Source organism: Macaca fascicularis, chromosome 2 (genome assembly GCF_037993035.2).
Source record: "Macaca fascicularis isolate 582-1 chromosome 2, T2T-MFA8v1.1".
NCBI classification, from domain to species: Eukaryota; Metazoa; Chordata; class Mammalia; order Primates; family Cercopithecidae; genus Macaca; species Macaca fascicularis.
In genome coordinates, this window is record NC_088376.1 from 61,481,702 (window position 1) to 61,487,701 (window position 6,000).

Below are 6,000 nucleotides of genomic sequence, written 5' to 3' on the forward strand. Positions count from 1 at the left end.
TACACTGTATGTGGTGCCTTCTCTATAGCATTAGGAACTAAATAGTGGGACTGGAATTTAAGCAGGGATCTTATTAGTCCTATTTTTGCCCAGAATTTTTCTAGTCTGACTCTTTTTTTGTATAAGTATTTCAAAATGTGTTGATGTAACCACTCTGGGTCCACCAACTGGCACCTATCATTGCTGTCCTTCCAAAGCTGTAGGTCAACTTTCAAGAAATAAAGACTACGAATAGAGTAAGACAACACTTTAAAATCAACAATGTAATCGTTTTACTTTTAGGTCTTGAGAAGGAATGGCAAAATGATCCTAGTGCAGTTCTGAAAGAGTGATGAACTGAACTGACCCTCTCTCCTTAGCATCTTGTATTGTTGTTCAGGCTTCTTATCTCACAGTGTAAAAAACGTAGTATAGTTCAGGCTCCCTTTATAATAATCTTTTAAAATATTAGCGAGGTGCTGGGCATGGTAGCTCATGCCTGTAATCCCAACACTTTGGGAGGCCGAGGCAGGTGGATCACCTGAGGTCAGGAGTTCGAGACCAGCCAGACCAATATGGTGAAACCCCGTCTCTACTAAAAATACAAAAATTAGCTGGGCGTAGTGGCAGGTGCCTGTAATTCCAGCTACCTGGGAGACCGAGACAGAATAATTGCTTGAACCCGAGAGGTGGAGCTTGCAGTGAGCCAAGATCGTGCCACTTCACTCCAGCCTGGGCAACAGAGCAAGACTGTCTCGAAAACTATATATATATAAACTAGGCCTACCATGGTAACTCATGCCTGTAATCCCAGCACTTTGAAAGGCTGAGGCAGGAGGTTTGCTTGAGGCCAGGAGTTCCAGACCAGTCTGGGCAACATACCAATGTGTCCGGAATGTATTCCTTCCGGTGGGTTCTTGGTCTTGCTGACTTCAAGAATGAAGCCGCAGACCTTCACGCTGAGTGTTACAGCCCTTAAAGATGGTGTGTTTGGCGTTTATTCCTTCAGATGTTCAGATGTGTCCAGAGTTTCTTCCTTCCGGTGGGTTCGTGGTCTCGCTGACTTCAGGAGTGAAACCACAGACCTTTGCAGCAAGTGTTACAGTTCGTAAAGGTGGTGCAGACCCAAAGAGTGAGCAGCAGCAAGATTTTCTGTGAAGAGCGAAAGAACAAAGCTTCCACAGCATGGAAGGGGCCCTGAGAGGGTTGCCGCTGCTGGCTGGGTGGCCAGCTTTTATTCCCTTATTTGGTCCTGCCCATGCCCTGCTGATTGGTCCATTTTACAAGCACTGGTTGGTCCATTTTACAGAGTGCTGGTTGGTCCATTTTACAGAGTGCTGATTGGTGCATTTACAATCCTTCAGCTAGACCCAGAGCGCTGATTGGTGCATTTTTACAGAGTGCTCATTGGTGCATTTACAATCCTTTAGCTAGACACAGAGTGCTGATTGGTGCATTTAGAATCCTCTAGTTTGACAGAGAGAAGTTCTCCAAGACCCCACTCGACTGAGGAAATCCAGCTGGCTTCACCTCTCAGCGAGACCTCATCTCCAAAAAATAAAAATAAAATTAACAAGGTGCAATGGTGCATGCCTTTAGTACCACCTACTTTGGAGGCTGAGGCAGGAGGATTGTTTCAGCTTAGGAGTTCAAGGCTGCAGTGAGCTGTGATTATGCCACTGCCCTCCAGCCTGGGTGGCAGAGCAAGACCCTCTCTCTAAACAATAAATAAATAAATGAAAATGAACTACTAAAATCCCATGTCTTGAGTAAAATCCATAGCTGCAGTCTGTGATTCTATAAATGTTCTATGAAAATTGTGTTATAAACTTGAATTGAAAATCATAAGTAATTGAAAAATAAATCTTTTTTAAAATAGCACAATGGATTGAGTGACTATATTAAAGATTGGGTAGATTTTTGAAACAAATTATATAACTAGATTGTTTAGCCATATTATAGCTTTTCTCTTCACTTTTTCTGCTATGGTAAGTCTTAATTGATCTGGAGAAGATAAGACAGATGATAACTGATTTATTAAAAATTTGAAAAAAAAGTTTTTTCTCAAAATGCTGTATACTTGAATCATCTGCAGTCTAATTACACAAGGTGAAAATGGAAGTTCATCCAAAATTGTAATGTCTGAGATATATACATTTCATGCTTGAAGTGTTTTTTAAAAAACAATTTTTTTTTTTTTTTTTTTTTTTTTTTTTTTTTGAGATGGAGTCTCGCTCTGTCGCCCAGGCTAGAGTGCAGTGGTCCGATCTCGGCTCACTGCAAGCTCCACCTCATGGGTTCAGGCCATTCTCCTGCCTCAGCCTCCCGAGTAGCTGGGACTACAGGCGCCTGCCACCACACCTGGCTAATTTTTTTTGTATTTTTAGTAGAGACGGGGTTTCACCGTGTTAGCCAGGATGGTCTTTATCTCCTGACATCGTGATCCGCCCGCCTCGGCCTCCCAAAGTGCTGGGATTACAGGCGTGAGCCACTGCGTCTGGCCAAAAAACAATTTTTTATATGCCTATTATAGCGCGTAAGTAGCAGCTCAAGCCCTGTATTACTTAATAGCTACTCCATCAAAAACACTTGAACCTTTAAGAAAAATGTATTTTCACATTAATACTTGTTATCCCATAATCATACCTGTGTTTCAAAGGTCATGTTACCCATTTTCAGCAAAGTGCTCAGAAAATTTTAATGTATCTTATTTATAATTAACAATATGAGAAGGTGACAAGTGATTGATAACAGGTTATGGTTCACCACAGCCTAGAGAATGCCAGAGACTCTGTTTCTTTTGGAGGTCTTTAACTTGAAGTTCCAATTTTTAAGTATTTTTACCTTACTATAATAACTGCAATATAATTATCCAGAGAAATCATTCAATTGATTTCTTACTTCCTTGGAAAGATACTTACACAGAACTTGGAGATCTTTGAAAGTAAGAATTATAAAAATATATACTGCTTCTCTTATGTTTTGAAAAAAACTGTTTCAGAATTACCACAATCTGTGGCAAAAATTTCTGTCCTTTTACTAACAAAGGCAGCATAGATTTGAAATGTAGTTTTACTTTGGGAATTTCTTTTTTAATCTAATGTTTAAATGTCTTCAATTGGGATTTAAATATTGGATTCCAGTTTTAATATGGAATTTGTAAATTAAATATGACTGACCAACATTTTACTAAAGTAATTATCTTTCTGCTAAGTACTTAAAAATTTTCTCAATATTTATATTTTTTCTGTAAATTATATAATGTAAGTATCCAAGCTACCAAATGGCCACATATACTTTAGTAAATCTGCTGATTTGCTAACCTTATATAGAGGAAACTGCCTGATAAAAGGATATACAAAATGAAAGTTATATCCTGAATTAAGCTTTTTCTTAAGTGAGATCTTCCATATTTTTGTGATTTGGGTTTTTTTTATTGGAAAATACTAAAAACCATAAAAGGAAAGGAAAGTCATCCATAGGCAACCAACTGTGTAATGTAAAGAAAGTCTGTCCCTCCTATTCTGCTGCTGCTTTTTTCTCCTGACCAGGTGACCATTCTGAACAGTTCTTCTCAACTTTGCACTGTGCCTAAACAAATGCATCTGTATAGAGGTATTTACACATGGGCTTGGTTTTCAGACCATAACAACATACTGAGGACCATGAGAAACATATTGGTCTGCACTTAACTTTTTTCCCTGGTTATATACATGGAATAACTTTCCAAAGCAGTACAGCTATATGCCTCATTCTTTTTAGTGGATACACAGATTCCTAAAAGTGGAATTGCTGAGCCATAGGGTATGTACCTTTCACATCTAAACTAGTAAACAATAAATGAACAGCAGCAATAAACTTTCAAATTATGTGATTTCATGCAAATTAAGATTATATCAGTCTCTTCTTCAAGCCACTTAAAAACTAAAAAGCGGGCCGGGTGTGGTGACTCAGGCCTGTAATATTAGCACTTTGGGAGGCTGAGGCAGGCAGATCACCTGAGGTCAGGAGTTCGAGACCAGCCTGGTCAATATGGCGAAAACCCGTCTCTACTAAAAATACAAAGATTAGCCTATAATCCCAGCTATTCGGGAGGCTGAGACAGGAGAATCATTTGAACCCAGGAGGTGGAGTTTGCAGTGAGCCGAGATCACGCCATTGCACTCCAGCCTGGGCAACAAGAGTGAAACTCTGTCTCCACAAAAATAATTTAAAAAAAAAAAAAAGAGCTAAAAAGTCAATTTGTAATTAGGAAAAATTGCATACATGCTAGTATTCTCCATCATCCCTTCACAATCACTCTGGACTCCTCTTTCCCTGCAGTGTCCCAAGAGGCTGACTTTCACAGACTGCATCATCCAGTTTCCCTTGCCCTCTGGCTTCTGGTTGCATTTGGCCAATGGGAGGGACTGTCAGGAAATTAAAAGGAAGGAGGAGAAAGAATTGGGTATCTGTACCCCTGGGGGCCATGTTTCAGTGTTGCTGCCTTTTTTCTTTTTTCTTTTTTCTTTTTTTTTTAAGATGGAGTCTCATTCTGTCCCCCAGGCTGGAGTGCAGTGGCACAATCTCAGCTCACTGTGACCTCTGCCTCCTGGATTCAAGTGATTCTCCTGCCTTAGCCTCCCTGAGAGGCTGGGACTACAGGTGTGCACCACCATGTCCAGCTAATATTTGTATTTTTAGTAGAGAGGGTGTTTAACCATATTAGTCAGGCTGGTCTCGATCTTCTGACCTCAAATGATCCGCCTGCCTCAGCCTTCCAAAGTGCTGGGATTATAGGCATGTGCCACCATACTGGGCCGGTGTGGCTGCTTTTCTAACCCTTGTAGGCTAGCCTCTCTCTCAAGGATACAGCTCTCACCATGTTGAATCAACAGCTCCCTCCTTATACCTCTTCAGACCTAGGTGCTGAAATAGTTTCTTGTAGCTACTACTCCCAAATTGGTTCCTTTAACCCTGCCCACATCTCTGTATATAATGACTTCATTAAAGTTTTGAGTATGTCATCTTTTCCTGCTGGGACCAAAGCTGATAAAATTATCTTCAAAGGCATTGTGTCATTTAGGAGTAAGTCTATCAATTAGTTTTGATAACAGAAACAATGAACAGTGGCTTACGTAAGAAAGATGTATTTTTCCCTCAAGTGAAAGACATTTTAAGGTAGGTATGCTGGCTTCATATGTCAGGGACCCGGGCTCTTGTTTCACAGGTCTCAGTAAGTGGCTTCCACCATATAGTTCTAGATAGCTGCTGAAGCTCTAGCTGTGAAGAATGAACTGCCTCCCTTTAAGGAGATTCCGAAATTAAAATTCAAAGATATATATATATTAAAATTTATACCTCATTGGCTACAACTGAGTCAACTGACTGCTCTCCTGTTGCAAGAGATATTTGGAAAGGTAGTATTTCAGTTCATCCATAGCAGAAAATACCCTGATAATTATGAAGCTTTAGAAAATATTTAAATCCTGGAAAAGAATCTGGCCATATAGCACATCTACCAATTCAAATTTCCATTAACTCATGGAATACTGCTACATGGCATAATTCCTTTCCTAGCTCTTCTAAGGCTAGTAGACAAGCACTCTTTTCACAAAGTTATATTGTAATAGCAAGAATAGCTTTATGTAGAAACATTTCAAACATGAAGTGAACGAGTACATATAGTCCCTGAGAATTCCTAATTATCATTGCTCCTCAGCTCTCTATTCCAAGCCAATGCTAGTCAGTTAAGAGTACCTCTCTGAAACTGAATGTATCCCATTTAGAGAGATCTGGCATGAATGTTTCAGCTTGACTTTATGTCATAATGATGTGATCTCTTAAGGAGTGGACTCAAGGGAAAGAAGGCACCAAATCATCAATTTAATTCTGGTGCCTGATCACCTCCTTGCCAATCTAATTAATTTCTACATCTTTACTCAACTAAACATTTCCTCCTTTAAAGAAAAAAAAGCCTTTCATTCATCTTATATTCGAAGCACATGGAAATGGCTAATTCTACTCTAATTCTGTATTTAC